Here is a 21,987-nt window from a genome sequence, read left to right on the forward strand (position 1 = left end):
AGACCTATTCATTTGGGGCTTAAGTCTGTTCTCAGTGCAGTCAATGGCAATCTTGCCTTTTATTCCCATCTCTTAACAATGGCGCATTAGAAACCTAACAGAAAAAGGCACAATGAGATCCAGTGGTTGGAAACATCAGCTAGACCAATTCAGACTAATTACTGGAACAACTCACCTTGGGACGTGATGGATTCTCCATCTCTTGTAGTCTTTAAACCAGGACTGGATCTCTTCCTAAAAGAGATGCTCTAGCTAAAATAGCAGTTATGGACATGATAGAAAGTTACCGGGTGAGGTTCTCTGGCCGGCAATACGCAGGAGGTCAGATTAGATAATAACAATGGTCCCTTCTGGTTTTACAATCTCTGACTCTGTGAAGAAATCTGAGACAAGAGTGAGGAAGAGGACAGTACCATGGACACCTGTCATGCTTTTATTCTTTTGTTGCTCTGTTCTGGCCAGTCCAATGGTGAGCCTATAATGGTGGTGAGGGCACAATGATGGTGGGAAGGACAAGTGTAGCAGAGATGGTGATGAGGATGAAGGTGGGGTTGTTGATAGCAAGATTGGTGCTGGTGAGGATGAGAAAGGTGCTTAGGAGGAAGCAGAATGTGGTGATGGTAAGAATGAGGATATTGGCCATGAGGCTGTGACAGGGATGCTGAGTACAATGGTGGTGTAGGCGATAGTGAGCAAGAGGATGCAGCTGAAGAAATGTGGTGGTGAAGATAATAGCGGGGATGAAGCAAAAGGAATTGCACACAGTATATTTCTTCACTATTCCAGGGGTGTTTTTCTGGGATTGAGGCCCAGATTCTCCTGTTCCCTACACCAAGTGAAGCCAATGAAGATAGATCTACCAGTGTCAGTGACAGAGGAATCACTGATCTTACCCATACCACCTCAGGCAAGTGCTTGGACCTGAAAGTTCAGCTCTTGCCGTGACCATTCCTCATGTGCTTCCATATTATAATAACAAAAATTATACCGCCCCATGGAGTTGTGTGTTGAAAAAATGATCCTAATTTTTCCCTTAATTCAGTTACCATCTGTGAATTGTTTGGGTACTTCCCCTCTTTTAGCCTTTCCTGTTTAATTTTAGCTGATATATATGCCTCCTGTTTGATACATGTTCTCCTCCTAGACATATATTTGTATAGGCATAGACATACATGTGCACACACTAGCTCATTTTCCACACTAATGGGCACACCAGCCACATGCGAAACTGTGTGCCTGTCTTCACACACCAGTGAACATTAGACAGCTACCTGCACACATGTACCCTATACACTTCCACACTAAAGTGCGCACGTACTAAAGTTGGAGTTTGATTTGACGAAGGCTTTTTCATTTATATAGTATCAGAGGGGTAGCCGTGTTAGTATGGATCTGTAAAAGCAGCAAAGAGTCCTGTGGCACCTTATAGACTAACATCCGATGAAGTGGGTATTCACCCACAAAAGCTCATGCTCCAATACGTCTGTTAGTCTATAAGGTGCCACAGGACTCTTTGCTGCTTTCATTTATATAGCACTTCTCATCCTTGGACCTCAAATTTTAGAGGCAACATACAAACTCTGTCCTTCCCTCACCCAGTTCAGCCTAAGTATTGCAATTTCCCAAGGCTCTCAGGGACAGATCAATTGCCTTTCAAGGAGTGAGTTGCTGGCTTTTCAGGGCGGAAGAAGGAAAGACCTGGAAGGTTGTCAGGTGCATTCTAGAAGAGCCAATCCAGAAATGTTTACTACAGCATCTCTTCTTGAATTTTTCTCATGCATATTATGCTTTCTCACTGCCAATCTCAAAGGCCACTGAAATCAAAAGCATTGCTCATAAAAGGAATTAACAGCATTGCTTATAAAAAGACATTGGGACTAGTCAATGTCAAAGGGAGAAAACAGACTCAAAAACATAATAACTGAATCAGTGACTACCAAATTAAACACATTTAAGAGGGTTTTTTAATGAAAAAGTGGGGGATGTCTTATTAGCAACCATAACAGCTTTCCTTTCCAGTAAGCATATTTTTAATGTTATCATTTTGTAATAGGAAAAAAAACCCCTAAATTTAAAGTTTGCCTCATACAAATGACACTTGCTAGCTTTCTTGGTAATCCAAAGGAAATATTATCCTAATAATCCCCAAGGCCCAATGTCTAGGTGTTGGATACATGATAAACTTACGTGAAGCTTTTTTAGTGAGATATAGTTCTCTGGAGACAGCTGGGGATTTAATTTTTCAAGGCTTAGTACGACCTGACCCTTTAAAAATAAGATTTAAATGTCCCTTGTCAGGTCACTTAAGAGTTTATTTTTCTTTTTTATTTGCTACTTGCCCAGATTTCTAATCCCTAGCCTCTGGAGGAAGCCTTTAGCCATCTCAAACTTCTCATGTCTTGATTATTTTACAGTTCTGGAGGACTCTCTGTGCAGATGCTACTTTTTAACAGTCTTAGTCCTGGAATGGGATGGAATGCAGTTACTCAAAGCAAATTATTTCCAATATTGTTCTTTTAGATTCTACTTTCAGTTTTGAACTAAGGTGTTTTTCCAGATTGTGAGTCGTTCCTCTGCATGTGAGCCGTATTTCACAGGAGGTGGTATCTGGATTCCTTGGAATCCATGTTCCCATGTGTTATGCTGTCCATAGGTTGGTCTTCTTGCCCTTTGCTACATAGTTTTACAGACACTGACTGAATGTTCCAAGATGTGCATAGGATTTAACCTCAGAATTCCTGATGTCACTAAATCCCACCCAACTCATAGAAGATGTAGGCATGAAGAATGTCCAAGCCAGGGATCTCCAGTACCAGTTCATCTGCTATGTATAGCGGGTATTATAGTAAGGACACTACTACTGTGATAGTAGTGGCACAGCCTGGTAACACCGACCTGTTGCCCAGATGCCTGTCTGTAGTGGCTCCCCACTTTTACAAGACTGATTCTTCTCAGTTTCATGCAAAGATAGATGTTAAAGAAGGAGAAGACCTCTTAGATTAACTCATTGGGATTGTTCCCCACAACTGGTTTTTCCAATCTAGTTTTAAATGTCCATAGTAAAAGGGTATCTACCCTTGCCCATACATACTACACTGCAGTATTATGTGCTTTTGAAAATCATACCTGCTGATTTCAATGGGACTTCAGCATCTGCTTAAAATTAAGCAGATGCTGAAGGGTGTTGCTGAATAGGGATGGACTTAAAGTTAGGCATGGCTTTAATGCCTTGCCAACTTGGGGACCATAGAAGAAAAGAAGTCAAGTTTTATGTCAAAACCACCTCTCTACCTATATTGATCTCTATCCGTGAACACCTTTGTGTTTGAGGGTAAGAGATGCAAAGCATGATGGGTAGCCTGCAATTCACTAAATTCCTCTTTCCTAGAAGAAATACTTTCAAAGGAAACTGATAAATAACCCATCCCTTACTGTACATGGAGACACATATTACAGTGCTGGACCTGAAAACCTTCCAGACTCCATCAATTAAGCCACCACATAGAGGGGATGAAGCGTGGGGGTGCAGTGAGTGAGGGATTCTCCCTAGGACTCAATGGAAACCAGATGTTGTAGGCAGAGCTAGCATGCTTCTTATCAAGAGCTATGCTGCAATTTCACATGGAAAACCGTAACCAGAACCAAACAAACGACTCGTCATTGCCAAGGCACAGACTTATCTTCCACAAATATTTAATAATGAGCTCTTCAATCTAGCAGACCAAGGTATAACATGCTCCAGTGACTGGAAGCTGAAGCTAGACAAATTCAGACTGGAAATAAGGGGTAATTTTTTACAAGTGAGTAATTAACCATTGGAACGATTTACCAAGGGTCATGGTGGATTCTTCATCACTGGCAATTTTTAAATCCAGATTGGATGTTTTTCTGAAAGATCTGCTCTAGGAATTATTTTGGGGAAGGTCTCTGGCCTTGGTGATACAGAAGGTCAGACTAGATGACCACAGTGGTCCCTTCTAGTCTTTGAATCTATGAAAAGCTGTTATGTGTAGTATGGTAGTGCCTATAGACCTCAGCCAAGATCAGGGCCCAATTCTATTTGATGTCGTTCAAACATAGTCAGGGACAGCACCTACCCCAAAGAGCTATATGTCCAAACGCCTCCGACAATCAACTTCCTTTCTGAAATACAAACCAAAAAGGATGCATGGTAGGTACAGCTCTGGTGATGGGAAATAGCAATAACCTCAGCATATGAATGCATTCATTTTTCACAGTTACAAGCTCAGACACTGTCAAATAATATTACCAGTGACTCATAGGTCAAATATTCCCTCTTCTTCTGGAAGTTGATGGCACCACTTTGCCCAGCTGTGTATAAGCCTTATGCTCACTAGAACCAATACCCCCCTACACTGCAGTGCAGTCATACTCCGAATAAGGTTGCTGGGAGAATTATCAGTCAACTTTCTTCCAATGGAAAAATCAGGTTTTCGACAAAAGGAAGATTTTCATGGGACATGTCCACTTTCCTGAAATTTTTTTGACAGTTTGTTGGAAAACCAAAGCTTAAAAAAATTTAGCCAAAACTTACTTTCTTCAAAACTTTTCAACCTTTTCTTTTAGATTTTGGCAAAACCCCAAAATTTTCCAATTTTTTTAAAACCAAAAAGCAACATTTTCGATGGCAAAACATACCCATTTTCTAAGGAGGGCAACTCCTGACACCATGAGCTGGGCTTTGGTGAGGAGAGGGATAAGGATGTCAACAGAGTCTGTTTTAAAATAAGGAGACTGCTAGAATAATCTGGACTAGCTTTCCATCAATGCACATCAAGAATATTGTAGGCAGAGTGCAATTATGTAAAGGGGAGGGCCCCAGAAATTAACCATTTATACCCTGGGTGGCACAGAGTTACCCCACATGCTTCTCTTTATCAGCTATTTTTACATAATGGTTACAAATGTGGGCATATAGGGGCTCTGTTGTGGATCAAAAAGGTTATATGCAGCATCATCAAACCATAAAAATGTCAGGTTGGAAGGAATCTTTAGAGGTCATCAAGTCCAGCCTCTTGCGCTGAGGTAAGACCAAATAAATCTAGACCATCCCTGTAAGGTGATTATTCAACCTGTTCTTAAAATCCTCCAATGATGGGGATTCCACAACCTGTCTTGGAAGCCTGTTCCAGAGCTTAACTACCCTAATAGTTAGAAAGCTTTTCCTAATATCTAGCCTAAATTTCCTTGGCTGCAAATTAAGCCCATTACTTCTTATCCTACCTTCACTGGACATGGAGAACAATTGATCCCCATCCTCTTTATAACAGCCCTTAACACATTTGAAGACTGTTATCAGGTCCCCCCATAGTCTTCTTTTCTCAAGACTAACCATGACCAAACTAAACATGAATTGTGCAGGTGTGTGTAGGTAAATCCATAGTAGGTAGATATTTAATATTGTGAGGGTACACTGTAGAGGTGAACTGCATGGGATCTTGTAAGGACTCAACTGATCTCTTGGTTTAATCCTGTTATTCTCAGGTAGAGATGAGGTGCCAGAATTGTAACCAGAAACTCTCCCCAGTGACTTCCCCACCTTAACCTGTAATAACCTCCCTGTTCCAGGATGGCATAGACTCACTGAGAGGAGGAAGATGGTGGGATAGACCCATTTGTTTTCCCATTTAAACACAAACACGCTAATTTTTATTGTACACCCTTCTGGGCATGGATTGTCATTTATTATATGATGGTAGAGTGCCTACCACAATGGGACCATCAGCTGGTAGAGGCCACTAGGTGTACTGATACTAGCCAAAACTAGAACAGAGGCAGCACCACCAGCACCAGGCCAAAGTTATAGTTGATTGCACATTGCTGAAAATGTTTAGATTTTGTTCCTGAAAAAAATATGCGGAGAATCTTGCTGGTGTAGCAGCTGCCTGCTCTAATAGCACAATCTCACTCACTCACTGCCATCAGTTCTCTCTGTCAACCAGGTCCATTTCTAATCTTGGGCAGCAACAGCTGGAACAGAGATGAAATCCCCAACACACTAGTATCATCTGTCTACTCTACTATGCTGGTATCCAAGGGCTTAGTGCAGCACAGATGTGAATGGTGTTGCTTAGGCCTGGTCTACACTAGGACTTTAATTCGAATTTAGCAGCGTTAATTCAAACTAACCGCTCAACCGTCCACACCAGGAAGCCATTTAATTCGAACTAGAGGGCTCTTTAGTTCGAATTTGGTACTCCACCCCGGCAGGTGGAGTAACGCTAAATTCGACATGGCTAGCTCGAATTAGGCTAGGTGTGGATGGAAATCGAACTTAGTAGCTCCGGGAGCTATCCCACACTGCACCACTCTGTTGACGCTCTGGACAGCAGCCCGAGCTTGGATTCTCTGCCCAGCCACACAGGAAATGACCCGCGAAAATTTGAATTCATTTTCCTGTCTGGGCGGTTTGAATCTGACGTTCTGGTTGCACATCGGGGCGAGCTCCGCAGCACCGGCAGCAATGCAGATCTCTCCAGCAGAGGAGTTCATGTAATCTCTGAATAGAAAGAGGGACCCGGCATAGACTGACCGGGAACTCTTCGATCTGATCGGTGTGTGGGGCGAGGAGTCTGTGCTTTCGGAGCTGCGCTCCAACGAACGGAATGCAAAGACCTACGAGAAGGTCTCCAAAGCCATGATACAGACAGAGGATACAGCCGTCATGCAACGCAGCGCCGCGTGAAAATCAAGGACCCCAGACAAGGCTACCAAAAAATCAAAGCGGCCAACGGACGCTACGGAGCCTGCCACCACTGCCCCACCAGTGACCATGGACTCTGATGATGGGACAGTGTCGACGGACAGTTCCTCGACGATGTTCACGGACGGGGAAGATGAGGAAGGGTTTGTGGAGGACGAGGCAGGCGATAGCGCTTACAACGCTGGTTTCCCCGACAGCCAGGATCTCTTCATCACCGTCACGGAGATCCCCTACCAACCCTCCCCGGCCAGGAACCCGGATCCTGAATCAGGGGTAGGAGCAGTCGGTAAGTGCTTTAACCATGTTAACTTTTATTCTTAATATAACAGGAATCTGAAGTGTGTGAAAAGGAGGTCTCTGTATATATGGTGATAGAACAGAAATCCTCCTGGGAGAACGCCACGAAGCTCTCCTGCCGTTAATCGATAAGCATCAGCAGGAGGTTCCTGGGGAGAGCTGCCTTATTGGGTGCTCCGTGATAGCACACTTTTCCGCGCGAGGCTTTCATGTGGTATTCAGGGAGCACTGCCTCCCAGAGCACGGCTGCATAGGTCCGTGGTTCGTGCTAGATTTCACGCAGCATGCGCTCTCTATCTCCTTCAGTGCCCGTCCTCACGGTGATCTCGCTTGGAGACTCCTGCATCTAAGTAGGGGAAGAAATGTTACGTTACGCCTGGTCCAAAGTATTTTTAATAAATAAACGGACAGACGGCATAGCACAGACTCAGCACGCAGCTGCGTGACGAGCGTAACGGAAAGCCAAAGAATCAAATGGACGCTCATGGAGGGAGGGGGGAACGAGGACGCAAGGTATCCCACATTTCCTGCTGTCTCCGAAAAGCATTTGCATTCTTGGCTGATCTCCAAATGCTTCTAGGGTCAAACACAGTGTCCGCGGTGGGTCGGGGCATAGCTCGGCAATTTACGCACCCCCCCGACCCCCAGAAGTTAAAGGGAAAACAATCCTCTGTTGACTCTTTTACATGTCACCGTATCTGTACTGAATGCTGCAGATAGACGCGATGGTGCAGTACTCAACACCAACATCCTTGCTCCCCCCACGCTATGGATGGCTGATGGTACAAAACGATGGAAATCCATCCTCATCATCAGCCTATTGGCACATGGGGCAGTGCAAAAGGGCTGGTAACCATGACAACCGTACCAACTTGCTTGGGACCGGTCGGTCAAGGCCGCCTGTTGCTAATTTTTCATGGTAGATGGTGCAGTATGGCTGGTAACCGTCCTCATCATTGCAACAGGGGGCTGAGCTCCATCAGCCCCCACCCTTCATTGTAAAGAAAAGATTCAATTGCCCCTGGACTAGCAGAGGGATGAGTGGCTCCCTCCTCCACACCCCTTAATGTCATCTCTGGACTATCATTGCAGCTGGAGGCTTCCTTCCACTCATTTCTCACAAACGACTACCTGTGTCTTATTCATGCATTCTATATTACTTCATCACACAAGTGGGGGGACAATGGTATTGGAACCCAGGAAGGCTGGGGGAAGAACGGAATGAACAGCTGGGGTTGTTTCAGGAGCACACCCTGTGAATAGCGTTCAGTTCAAAATTTATGCAGGATTGGACAGAGAGCAGCTGTGGTCTCTGGTTGTATGATACAGTGGTTCTCTAGTACACTTGCCCATAATCTAGGCAGGACTGATTCTATTTTTAGATACCCAAAAAGGAGGGATTGACTCGGGGAGTCATTCCCAAATTTTGCTTTTGCGCCCCTGGCTGATCGACCAGGGGCACTTATGACAGCACCAAATGGCGCAGTGCAAAAGGACAGGTAACCATGACCATCTTATTACCGTCTTCTTACCAGTTCATGGTATGGTAGACGGTGCAGTATGCCTGGTAACCATCGCTGCTGTCATGCAAAAGCATAAGCATGCTGCTGTGTAGCGCTGCTGGTCCGCCTCTGTCAGCGGCATCCAGTACACATACGGTGACATACACAAAAGGCAAAATAGGGTCCATTGTTGCCACGCTATGGCGTGTGCCAGGGCATTTCATGGAAAACGTGATCGAAATGATTGTCTGCCGTTGCTTTCCCGGAGGAAGGAATGACTGGCGACATTTACCCAGAATCCACCGCGCAAATGATTTGTGCAACAGCAGGCACAGGGGTCTCAACAAAAAATTCACAGAGACAGCCTAGACTCAGTTAATTGTTCGCAAAAAAGTATCATTGCAAGGAATTAACTAACTGTTTCCCATCTCACAGCTTCCACTGTCTCCAGACCTTCCACAGCATCCCCCTCGCAGAGGCTGGCGAAGATTAGGCGGCGAAAGAAAAAGACAAGGGACACGATTTTCGATGAATGTGTGGGCTGCTACCTAGCCGAGGCGGACCAGCAGAGGCAGTGGAGGGAGAAAGTCTCTCTGTACCAGCGCTCACACAGCGAATGGGAGGAGAGGTGGCGTGAGGAACACAAGCAGGCGAGTCAAGCAATGCTTGTACTACTGAGGGAGCAAACGGACACGCTCCGGCGACTTGTGTATGTTCTGCAGGACCGCTGCAGGACAGAGCCCCCGGCAGTATCTCTGCAACCGCCCTCCCCCGCCACAAAGTCACATACCCCCCTCACCCTAAATAACCAGGAGGATGCCCGCCCTGGGCTGTGAATACTGTCACTGCACCCCAGCAGAGTGCTCAAGTAACCAAAAGCTCTCATACCCTACGTTTGCATAAGTCCTTCCCTTCCGGACTCAAACAAGTCCCAATCCCAGTCCCATCCCATAACTGTGTACTTAAGTAATAAAAATACTTTGCTGTTAAGTACTGTTTCCGTCATGTTTCCTCACTGAAGACTGTGTTTGAATGGGGTGCGTGGGGAAGTGCGTTGCTAATTGCATAGGACAGGCACCTTTCGCAGGGTACAGACACGGGGGCCGGATCAGCAGCGGGTAACACACACAGTGCAGTCAGCAGGCACCGTGGTCGGTATGGGAGGTGGTTTCCAGGTTCTGTGTGGGCGGTGGGGATGTGACTTTTTAGCGGGGGAGGGCGGGTACAGACCTTATACAGCGGTCCTTGTCGTGGACCGCTGAGTCACGCAGCAGAGGAATCTGTATCTGTCCTCCTCCGCCACAAGGCCACATAGCCCCCCGCACACAGAATCCCAAAAAGGAGGGATGGCAGGCTCCGTTGAAACAAGCAGTCCGGCAATGCGGACCGCTGTAGGAGCAGGAGCCTGTCATTCCTTGAGTTTAGAGGCGGTCTTTACATCAGCGCACACCCTACCCACCGCAGTCTGCGTTCCAGTTTCGACCCTTTAACGAAAAGTCATGAATAAAGAAACCTCTCCTCAGTAACAGTGTGACATGTATTTTATTTTTACACGTGTCTTGGAAGTGGAGGAAACGGGGAGAACGGGGTATTTAACCGAAGAGGAGAGTCAACAGTAACTGGGTAAAGAAACAGGGGCAGGTTCAGCTTCTCTGTAAAGAAACTGAACAGTCACAGGTCACGCTGCTCGCTGCTCGCTGGTATTTAAAGAGTTCCTTGTCGCTGTTCCAGGCGCCTGTATAGGGCTTCATGAGCAAGTGCATTAGCGGGCAGGCTGGGTCACCGAGGATCACTATAGGCAAATGCACATCCACAACAGTTATTTCGTGGTACGGGAAGAAACTACCTTCCAGCAGGCGTCTGAGCAGCCCACAGTTCCTGAGAACACACGCATCAGGAACCTTGCCCGGCCATACGACGTTCATGTTGGTAAAAAGGCCCCTATGGTCCCCCAGTGCTTGCAGAACCATTGAAAAGTAGCCCAATTTCTCAGCAGCTGAATGTGGAAGAGGTGGATGATAAAGTGCGAGGAGGAGAAAACGGCGAGGATCGCAGCGGGCTCCATGCTTGCAGTGCTGTGGCGTCCACGCTGTCACTGACCAGAAAAGTGCACGAACAGATTGCCCGCAGGCGCTTTCAGGGAGGGAGGGAGTGAGGGCGTGATTGACGGTTCAATGACGACAGTTACCCAAAACCACCCTCGACACATTTTTTCCCCCAGCATGCATTGGGGGGAAATCCCAGAATTCAAATGGGCAGCGGGGACTGCGGGAACTGTGGGATAGCTTCCCACAGTGCACCGCTTCGAAAGTCGACGCCGGCCCCGTGAATGTGGACTCAGAAGTTCAAATTAGTGTATTTAGTATGGATACACAAATTCGACTTCATAAGGTCGAATCCACAAATTCGAATTAAGTAGATTCGAAATAGTCCTGTAGTGTAGACAAGGCCTTAGATTGTAAGTGCTTCAGGGCTGGGACCAACACTTGGTTAATATGTCTGTATAGCACCTGGCACAAAGGGGTTGTGGCCTCTAGGTGCTAATGCAATGCAAATAATAAACAGTGATGATAACTGTTTCTTCAGTGTTCTGTGGCTCCTCAGGGTCTCTGTGCGGGGCAGGACTGTTCTGATGCACAGCCATGCAAAGGAGACTGTCTACAGAAAGCCCCCAGCTTCTCAGAAACTGCTAAAAAAAGTTTAAAGAATTTTAAGAATACACAATAAAGGACTCAAAAGGTAGGAAATACCCTCACAACCTTAACTCTGTGCTCTTGTGAGTTTGCATGATGGTACTGTCCAGATCCTTAGCTAGTGTAAACCAGTGTAGCTTCCTAGAAGTCACAGACCTTGGACCCTATGAAGAAGCTTCCATGGCGCCCAGAGGAGAGTGTAGGAACAACACCACAGAGGTGGCTGGATCTCACTTCCATGCGGAAGTGGGGAGAACAATGTGTGTTGTGGGCCTATGAATTTAATGTCATAACTGATTTTATAGACTAAACTGTCTAGGATACTCTAGGTTAAGGTTCCCACAGGGTCAGTATTCCCCTGGGAAACACACAGCATTCTGCCCCGATGCCATTCCAAGCCTGGACTAAGTCTGGCAGAAACCTGGAAGTACTGTTATATTTCATGGAGAGGTCACCTTGCTGCAGAAAGGGACATTGCCAAGCCAGAGAGGCATAAAGAGATGTGTCAGTTCAGTACAGGTGAGCTCTGAGCTATTAAGTAGCTTCTTTTATCAGCTGCACAATGACCTTACCCAACGTCCCTCCAAGGCTGTAGAACTGCTGTCACCAGGACACCATCCAATGCGGGGCCAAAAATGACAAAAAAATGCATGAAGAGTCTTTCGTCCCTGGGATGGAGTCCAGGGAGTTACACCAGGGATGATTCTGGTCTGAGACGTTTGGGGTTACATTACAGAGGGTCCCATTCTGCCTGAAGTGACACAAGTGCAATTCCCATGTAAACAGGTAACTGGATGTGAGCTGGGTTATTTCAGCAGCTGCCTACACTCAGATGGGCAGCAAGATCTCTGGGCTGGGCTGGGGGAATTATTCCAGTTAAACCCATCAGGGTATGCTGGTCCTTAATATAAGCAAGTGCAACTTCACTGAAAGCAGTGGAGCAGCATCTGCTTACACCAGGTCTAAATTTGGCCTATCCTGTTAAACACTGACCTCTGACTATGCCTCTTTCCTCTGAGGATTTCAAAGCACTTTGCAACTGTTACATGAGTTGCATTGCATCCCTGGGCGGTAGGTGGTAGTATCCCACTTTTACAGACAAAGTGAGGCACAGAGCTGTGAAGTAACTTGCCAAAGATCAAACTTCAAGACAGTGGCAGAGCCAGCAATAGAACCCAGCTCTCTTGATTGCCAGCCCCCTGACCTATCAACTACATATCAGGGCCTTGTTGCTGCAATGCCCACTTCTTTCCTTCCCTCAACCAACCAACGGTCCATCAATGATCTGGAAAAAGGGGTAAACAGTGAGGTGGCAAAATTTGCAGATGATACAAAATTGCTCAAGATAGTTAAGTCCCAGGCAGACTGCGAAGAGCTACAAAAGGATCTCTCAAAACTGGGTGAGTGGGCAACAAAATGGCAGGTGAAATTCAATGTTGATAAGTGCAAAGTAATGCACATTGGAAAACATAATCCCAACTATACATATAAAATAATGAGGTCTAAATTAGCTGTTACCACTCAAGAAAGAGATCTTGGAGTCATTGTGGGTAGTTCTCTGAAAACATCCGCTCAATGTGCAGCGGCAGTCAAAAAAGCAAACAGAAAGTTGGGAATTATTAAGAAAGATAGATAGGACAGAAAATATCATACTACCTCTATATAAATCCATGGTATGCCCACATCTTGAATACTGCATACAGATGTGGTTGCCCCATCTCAAAAAAGATATATTGGAATTGGAAAAGATTCAGAAAAGGACAACAAAAATTATTAGGGGTATGGAATGGCTTCCATATGAGGAGAGGTTAATAAGACTGGGACTTTTCAGCTTGGAAAAGAGACAACTAAGGGGGGATATGACTGAGGTCTATAAAATCATAACTGATGTGGAGAAAGTAAATAAGGAAGTGTTATTTACTCCTTCTCATAACACAGGAACTAGGGGTCACCAAATTAAATTAACAGGCAGCTATAAAACAACAAAAAGAAGTATTTCTTCACACAACACCGAGTCAACCTGTGGAACGCTATGCCAGAGGATGTTGTGAAGGACAAGACTATAACAGGGTTCAAAAAAGAACTAGATGAGTCCATGGAGGATCGGTCCATCAATGGCTATTAGCCACGATGGGCAGGGATGGTGCCTCTGTTTGCCAGAAGCAGGAAAGGGGCAACGAGGGATGGATCACTTGATGATTCCCTGTTCTGCTCATTCCCTCTGGGGCACCTGGCATTGGCCACTGTCGGAAGACAGGATACTGGGCTAGATGGACCTTTGGTATGACCAAGTATGGTCGTTCTTATGCTATGTTCTTAGTACCTTTACTGCTTTGTGGTGTGACAGATTTTGATGGAAAACCCATCCCGGCTCTGTGCACGTCTATTTTACTTACTTCTAGGGCTGTCAAGCAATTAAAAAAATTAATTGCGCAATTAATTGTGCTGTTAAACCATTTATTTGTGAGTGTTTTCTACATTTTCAAATATATTGATTTCAGTTACAACACAGAATACAAAGTGTACAGTACTCACTTTATATTGTTTTTATTACAAATATTTGCACTGTAAAAATGATAAAAGAAATAGTATTTTTCAGTTCACCTCATACAAGTACAGTAGTGCAACTCCCTTCATTTTTGTGTATTTAAAATTCTCACCCTTCACTTTGTGTTAACTCCATTCATTTATTTTTTAATTAACTTGGGCACTGTGGCAAGAGCCTGATTCTCTTCTCACTTGCACTGATTTTACACTAGTTTAACTCCAAGTGAAATTACTCCTGATTTACACTAGTGTAGCTGAGAAGATATATTATAGTGGCGCCTAGAGGCCCCAACTGAGATCAGGGCCCCATTATACAAGGTGCTGTACATACACATAGTTAGACAGCCTTTGCAGTCTAAATAGACAAGATGGGAAACGGCAGCACAGGAAGTGACTGGCCCAAGGTCACACAGTGGTAGAGCTGGGATTAGAACACATATTTCCTTATGCCATCCCACGATGCTGTCCACTAGACCACACTGCCTCCCCAGAGTCAGCTGCACTCTACTCACTTTGTGCCTTGCCAGGAAGACCTGGCTTCTCAGGGGAATGAATAGCAAACATGGCTTGGAGGTGATCCGGCGCCTGAAAAACAAAAATCACCCTCCAATATGCCAAAGAGAGGGAGGGAGCCACTGCACAACAGCCATGATCCTTTGAAGTAGAAGCTAAAGAGATTTTAAAAACTAATCAAATTAGAGTGATCCCTCTGGGAGCACATATACTTTTACCCTGGCTAAGCAATATCCTAGTTTGGGTTTTAGGCACTTTCCAGCAGCTGCTAGTTTAGGAGGGTGACACTGGAGAGATTATTCTGAGCAAGTGCTAAGAGCCAGCACTTCTCCCCGCTCCATTCCCAGACACTCACCCTTCCTCCAATATAGAATGACAGAGGACTGCACCGATTTAAATGACACTCTCAGCCTCTTGGAAAGCACAGATCCCACTCAGAGCACAATCCAAGCAATTCCCTCTCCTCACCCCATAAACCATCATCACCATGGATGGTAAGGGAGCCCATTTAGCCTTTAAGTCACGCTGGCGCAAGACGGACGAGGAACTCTGTCGACACAGCATGTCTTTTATCCTGCACAAGGCCATACGAACTGATTTCTTTCAGAGTTACCTCTACCTGCTGGAGCAGCTTCCCCTTGGTGAGTTATCTGTGTGTGTCTGTCTGTGGACAGTGCCTAATGCATTGTGCGAGCTGCCAGAATATAAATAAATTGATAATAACGATAAATAGCTCTGCGAAGCCCTCGCACAGAAAATAAGGTGCTATACAAGCCAGTCTGTTCTATCCTTCAGCTACCACTGATCTGGCATCACAGTTTATTGTATCTTGGTGCCACAATGGTAAGCACCACAGAAATAGGTGAACTGGCAGATGAGATCTACTTTGCTTGCAGATGTGGTTAATGCTATTTTTTTCTCAGTCACAGTTAAAATAAAAAATGTGTTGGGAGTTTAAGGATGAAAAGCTGCATTGTGTGTGAGTGTGAAAGAGAGAGAGAGAGAGAGAGAGAAACTGGAGCAGACATGCTTTGTTTTCTGGCTGTCAAATGTCCATATTTGTTATCTTTCCAGATGTCCATATCTTTGATCCAAGTCTTGCTTTGCAGGGTGGAAAGGTGCTTGCGAAACAATGCTCTCCCACAATTCACCCAATCCAATTATTTATTTGGTTTCAAAGTACTTCTGGAAGGAAGGGTTAATTTATGGCCAGCAGGGACAGCTCTAGCGATTTCGCCGCCCCAAGCACGGCGGCACGCCGCGAGGGGCGCTCTGCCGGTCGCTGGTCCCGCGGCTCCAGTGAACCTCCCGCAGATGTGTCTGTGGATGCTCCACCGAAGCCGCGGGACCAGCGGACCCTCCGCAGGCATGCCTGCAGCAGGTCCACCGGAGCCGCCTGCTGCCCTCCCGGTGACTGGCAGAGCGCCCCCCACCACATGCTGCCCCAAGCACGCGCTTGGCATGCTGGGGCCTGGAGCCGCCCCTGATGGCCAGATTTCAACAGGAGCTGCTGAATGCCAAGTGCTGAGCCACTTTAGGAAATAGTGCTGAAGTAGGAGGATCTGAGATCTACGGAAATGTCTGGCCCCGAATATGTAAGTTTTAGGATGTCCTACTTCAATTCCCAAAAGCCACAATTGTCCTGATGACAATCAGAAAGGAGCCTGGGTTTGACTTAGGGCTGTATTATTTTAAGATGGTCACTTTGTCAGCTGCATACTGCAAGCTACGCTGAATGTTAGAATCACATCAGTTAGAGATGGACAGAACCTTTTAGGTGACATCTTGTTTATCTTATCGGCAGCACATTCGTTCTTGAGGGCTTCCTCCACATTCATAGGCAACAGATCACCTTCGCTGATCATGTGCACCTGCCTTTGACACCAGTGGGAATTCTGTTAGAGATCAAGGCATTTATAGGCCTCTTATAGAGTGGAGGCAGTTCTGTGTTTTGCACTATTTCTACGGAGCTGCTAAAAAGACAAACAAAATGTGCAACCATCTGAAGTGTCCCATAGAAGATAAATTCTCTTCACCTAGTCATTCTGACAGGATGAGAGAGAACGTTGTGGGGATCTCAATAAAAAAGAAAGATTTTCTTAGTTATAAGTCCTAAAGTCCATTATAATGCTAGTCCTTCCCTTTTTTCTGAAAATAAGTGCAAGATATTAGAAACTCAGCCAAATCTGACTGTTTAGTTGTCCAAAATAACTATTAATAGACTCTTAGATTTTAAGGCCTCATGATATCATTATATCATCTAGTTTGAATTCCTGTATAGCACAGGCCACAGGGTTTCACACAGTGATTCCTGCATCAAGCCCATAACTTCTACAACATATATTTTAGAAGGGCATCCTCTTGATTTAAAGATGTCAAGTGATGGGAAAATCCACCAGGTCCCTAGGTAAGTTGTTCCAATTATTAATTACCCTCGCTCTTTAAAATAATTGTACCTTGTTTCCAGTATTGTGTCTAGTGTCTAGCTTCAGTGTCCAGCTGTCAAGCTGGTTATCCCTTTGTCTGCTAGGCTGAAAAGCCCTCTGCCAGCAGGTATCTTCTTCCCACAAATATACCTACAGACTGACCAAATCACCTCTTAGTTATGCTAAACTTTTGTTTCTCACTGTAAAGCAGATTTTCTAGTCCCTGAATCATTCTTGTAGCTCTTTTCTAACCCCTTTCCAATTTGTCAATTTACTGTCAGTTTGTCCAATTACCAACTCTTTCTGCTGTGTTTCTGAGCAGGGAGATGGGTGGTGGGCTGGGAAGCACCCTAATCTCACCCTAATGTTACGTGTGAGCTGAGCATATTCGGTATCTAGCCCATTTACAAGAAATCAACATGTCATTTTTACAGCCCAAAATAGCACTTTTTTCTTTATATAAACACATTATGGGAGTGAATTTAGGCCCCAATTTAGCAATGCACTTAAGTGAGTGTATAACGTTAAGCACATGAGCAGACTCATGGACTTCAATGGAACTATTCAGATACATTTATGAAAATACTTACGTGTTTTGCTGGATCTGGGCCTTAGTGCTGAGCATAGGTGCTGGAAATAGGGGTGCCGGGGGTGCTACAGCACCCCCTGGCTTGAAGTGGTTTCCATCATATACAGAGTTTAAAGTTTCGTTCAGTGACTCGGTACTCCCATTATACAAATTGCTCCAGTACCCCCTAGTGCTGAGGAAGTGAGATCCACTGCAAACAAAACAAAATGTTGTCAGTTTGTAGGGCTAAATATTCTGGACCATGAGCCTCAGGTCTGTATGTAAAATTGGTTCTTTGGGGATGAACTTTACCTTTGGACAAAACAGGGCTTAAGTGGCCCCTCGTCTTGTGCCAGCCTGCTATGCAGGGGTGAAATTCACCCTGGGTTCTCGAATGTGTGTTTAAAACTGATGCACCAAGCATTGGCCACATGGTGCATTTTAAAGCAGGAGCTCAGCTGAATGGACCCAGCTGAACTGGTTCAGTTTCTCACAGAAATTGGTTGGAGTCACAAAGACAGGCTCACAAATGCAAACTTCTGTTCCCATTAGGCAATTTTAGATGAGTGAACCGCACAGCTAAGAAATATGAGATATTATGTCTGAGAGCAGGAATGCCTCCAACATCCTTACTAGGTGCTACCATTTCTTTGATCGGAAAAAGGGCCCTTCAGAAGCCTGGGAAAGAAAATCCTAAATTGATACCCAAGAAAAAATAGGAGTGACAATTTGGACTTTGCAGAGGCAAAGGGTTTAGGTAAACGTTCATTGGTCTAGCTCATGGGCTTGGAATTCACCTCTTGGCCACCACTTTGCATCCAGACTATGTTGATAGTGACTACAAATCACTAACATCTGATGACTGTTCAGTGACCTTTATGAAATTAATCTCTGATCTCGGTCCGCTTTCTAGTGCGTACGTCATAACCATCGCTGCTTGGAATCCTTGCCAGCAGCTTCAACTTGGAGACCAAGAATGTACAGAAAAATGCTGCTTCACTTGAAACATTTCTCACATCCCAAAAGTAGCTACTAGGAAAGCTATTTACCTCTGAAAATTCTACACATGAAAAACAGCTACAACCCTTCACATCTCTGAGGCTAAGGGGCCTGGGATTCTCGCCTGGATGCTGGATCCCATTTTACTGCTACACTGCAGTCAAACATTGGATCAATAAATATGCTTCCTCATTCACTTCTAATCAATTGTTCCATAGCAATCAGCCTGATCAAATTGTAGGTTATGTCCTTCCCTACATGCACAGAAGGGGAGGACTTACATGAAAGGAGCTGTGGTTAGTCTGATCATCATCAAAGCTTGTCACTCCAAAACTGCACCCAAGACCTGGTATTGTCCTTTTAGCTGGAATAGTTCCTTGGGAGTATAGGATATCGACAGGGGACATCACATCAGGGAGTGTTCAAATGTTTGCCTAGGCTCTGCACATTCATGTTTGGTGTCATTCCTCACTTCCACTTGGTCATATTGTCACCACTCTTTGCCCCCCTACTCTTGCTTGATTTAGCATACACCAGTGTTTTTGTTCTAAATCAGTGCTTGGGTTCTGAAAGAACCAGGTTCTCCAGGGTTACTGGCATTTCCTAACATGAAACCTTCCATGGTGGCTTTTTGGGGGTAAGGGATTTTCAAAGGCAAAGCTCTTCCTGGAATTCAGCCTCTTGGGTGGGGGAATGTGTCCACACAGTGGATGTCTTGGATCATGCACCTGTTTTTGTCTCTCCCTTTTACTGAAGGCATCCCATCTCACTGATGGCAGTGGAATCCCAGTGAGGCAGTATACAACAGTGTAGGAGTCAGTTTCAAGCTCCCTGTGACAATCATACAAGACTGAGTTTCGTTTCAATTCTGTGAGCATGGCTCAAGCGTGACCATTCTGGGCACAGTACTCCACAGCTGAATAACACAGGGCATGACCGGTTGCTCAGAGTGTTTTGGGATCCTGTTTGTGTTGGCCAGTTTCTGGAGTGCACAATTCCTGGAGCTCACTTTCTTCTTCAGCTTCATGTGCTCTTTGAATGTTAGCATTCTGTCCAATGTGACCACAAGGTACACCAGATATCCAGAGTGCTCAAGGATTGTATCATCTCATGATATCTGGAATTTTGCTTGGCCTGGTGGTGTTTCAGGTGGAAGGTGCACACTGGTGTCTTGCTAGGCTTGGCATTCAGGAACCAAGTGCAATAGTATTTTCTAGGTACACTCAGGGAGTCAGTTAAAATGCGCTCAGTGTCATCAAATCTTTCCACCTGGGAAGTGATGCAAAGATCATCTGCCTGAATGAATCTTTGCATGTCAGGGAATTCTGGTTGGTCATTTGGGTGGACATTAAACAGCAAGTGTGATAGCACTGAACCTTGGGGCAATCCATTCCATTGAGCTAGCCATCAACTTTTCTGACCATCCATTTTGACAAAGAAATGTCAATTTTTGTGCAGGGAAGAGGTGACCAGGACCATCTGGCTCTTCTTGCCAATTTCAACAGCAGTGCATGATGGTTTACAGTGTAATATGCAGTTGACAGATCAACAAATACAGCCTCTGTAATTTTACAGGTTTGAAGCCATTTTCAATGTATTGAGTTAGATTTGCAACTTGGCCAAAGCATAAATATCCTGGTCGGAAACAGGCCTGGGCATCAGCTAGTTGCTCTTCCTCTCTGAGCACTATTCTAACCATTATCATCTGCTCATATAGTTTGTAGGTTGAGCAGAGTAAGGATATTGGGCAATAACTCTTTGCTTGGTTAGGGTCTTTATGTAGTTTGAGTAGTGTAACCCCTTTGACCTGTTTCTACAGCCTGGGTGTCTGCATTAACACTTGCATGGAGACAAAGAAGTGAAACAGCCACTTCTGTGCTCTTGTCCCAAAGTGTAGCAATGATTCATTAGCTATATCATTGAGACTAGCTGCCTTTCCACTTTTCAGGGTTTTCATGGCTGTGGTCAACTCCTCTGTGTTGAGCTGCTTATTGTGGACTTTGTTGTCTGAGGAGTTAGCAAAGTTCCTGCTTCATTTGTTTAGCTTTATACTTTGCTTTGTGGGCTGGTTTGTCAGTTGGGATGAGTTGGAGTGCAGCTTGGTTGGGAGAGACTACCAACCAAGCTGTTGTTGGTTGTTGTGCATCGGGGCCCAGCTTGCGAATGGTGGCCCATTCTTTTTTTTTCCTATTGTTTCAATCAGCTCCCTTCAGTGGTTGTGCTGCTCATTTCCAATCTCTCTCATAGGCTAACTGGTTTCTTCACTGAATGGATCCAGGTCAAAAAATTCGGAATCTCTCTTATAGTGTTGGCTTGCCTGTTCTGAAAGCCCAGGTGTATGTAATGTCCAACATCCCCTAGGGATGTACTTTTGGGCACTCTTTCACACCGGGGAGACAAGTTCGCCATAGTGAACATAGTGCTCAGTTCAAAGGTGAAGCCTTCCCAGGAAGTTTTTCTGAAGTAGAATCTTGGCAGGTACTTTGTTTTCCTGGGTTGCACTGCAACCTCTAATCTCACTTGCGCTGGTCTATTATTGCCATAATGTCCCTTCTGAAGTTGCCGGCATTTTCAGAGGTCACAAAAGCTAGATCGGGATTGTACCCCTTGCTCCATTCAGTGCTTTGGAAGGCACATTTGTCCTTGAAGTCGTAGCGCAAGGTCAACTTGTTGGTTGCTGCCCCCTTCTCAACTTCTTCCCCTTTGTTGGGGAATCCCCAGATGGTTTTGTGACTGTTGAAATCGCCTATGACAAGACATGGTTTTACAGCAGTGGAAGGTCAGTTGGCCATGCAAACTGTTCACGTGCTGGTTTGTAAACAGAAATTGCTGCCATGATAAGTGCTGTTGTACCATGGTGCTTCACAGTAGTGTTTTTCCACCAGTCTTTTGTCACATAAAAGTATTGTGCCACCATAAATATTGCTTTTGAAGTTCACAGCTATATGCATGCCAGGAGTGTTTGGTGCTGTTCCCTTGCCACGTGTCAACTGCAAGCACATAACATGGGTTTTCATGCCAGATAGCATGTCAGCCTTCTTTGCAGAGAACCCCTCCACATCGATATGGACAATTTTTAGTGCCATCTTTGGCTGAGAAGTTTATGTCGACATCTATGTCTGCGTCTTCTATTGTGGTCTCAGTGGGCATTGCCAGATTTGGTCTCTCTCATATTTAGCTGCAATGGGAGTCACAATGTTAGTGTATCTAATGCAACCGCTGGTTGGCTTGATGAGTGGGCAAAAACATGAACTGTGCCCCTCTGGGTGGTGGTGCCAGTGGAGAGGGGAAGCCAGAAGGTTGTGTGTAGCTAAGGGTCCATGAGAAATTCAGGGCCAGACTCCAAAGATCTAAGATCCTGAGCAGCATGTCACTCCCATGTGATCCCTTTCATTGGGGTCACACTTAGTGTTACTGCTCTGAATAACAGGAATATGTGCTGCCCCTTTCACACAAACCCCAGCCCTGAAGCACAAGGTTCATTCTTCTCCTTTCCATCCATCAGGAGAATGTGAAACTCCATCTCTTGACAAGCCCAATAAAATTGTTCTAGAAATCATCAATGGAATCTCTTAAGTGAGATCTTGTAAAGCCAGCATCCCGGGCCTCAGTTCCACTAGCCTCATCAACAGTGGCTGCAGTATACAGATAAAGGGGATATAGGGGTAGAATCATAGAATCATAGAATCTCAGGGTTGGAAGGGACCTCAGGAGGTCA

The 21,987-nt window shown here is 45.2% G+C and overlaps 1 protein-coding gene across 4 annotated transcripts in view; it reads left to right on the forward strand.

Moving 5' to 3' along the window:
• Positions 1–21,987, forward strand: part of NTMT2 (N-terminal Xaa-Pro-Lys N-methyltransferase 2) — a 62,209-nt gene that overhangs the window by 17,742 nt on the left and 22,480 nt on the right. The window contains exon 1 of one of the 4 annotated variants that reach the window (XM_045027730.1): positions 15,365–15,394. The exons of the other annotated variants lie outside the window; for them this stretch is intronic. The gene's annotated coding sequence lies outside the window, so the exon portion shown is untranslated. Of the gene's footprint in view, positions 1–15,364; positions 15,395–21,987 lie in introns of those variants that run through there. 4 annotated transcript variants of the gene reach the window in all.

Source organism: Mauremys mutica, chromosome 8 (assembly GCF_020497125.1).
Source record: "Mauremys mutica isolate MM-2020 ecotype Southern chromosome 8, ASM2049712v1, whole genome shotgun sequence".
Lineage (NCBI taxonomy): Eukaryota > Metazoa > Chordata > Testudines > Geoemydidae > Mauremys > Mauremys mutica.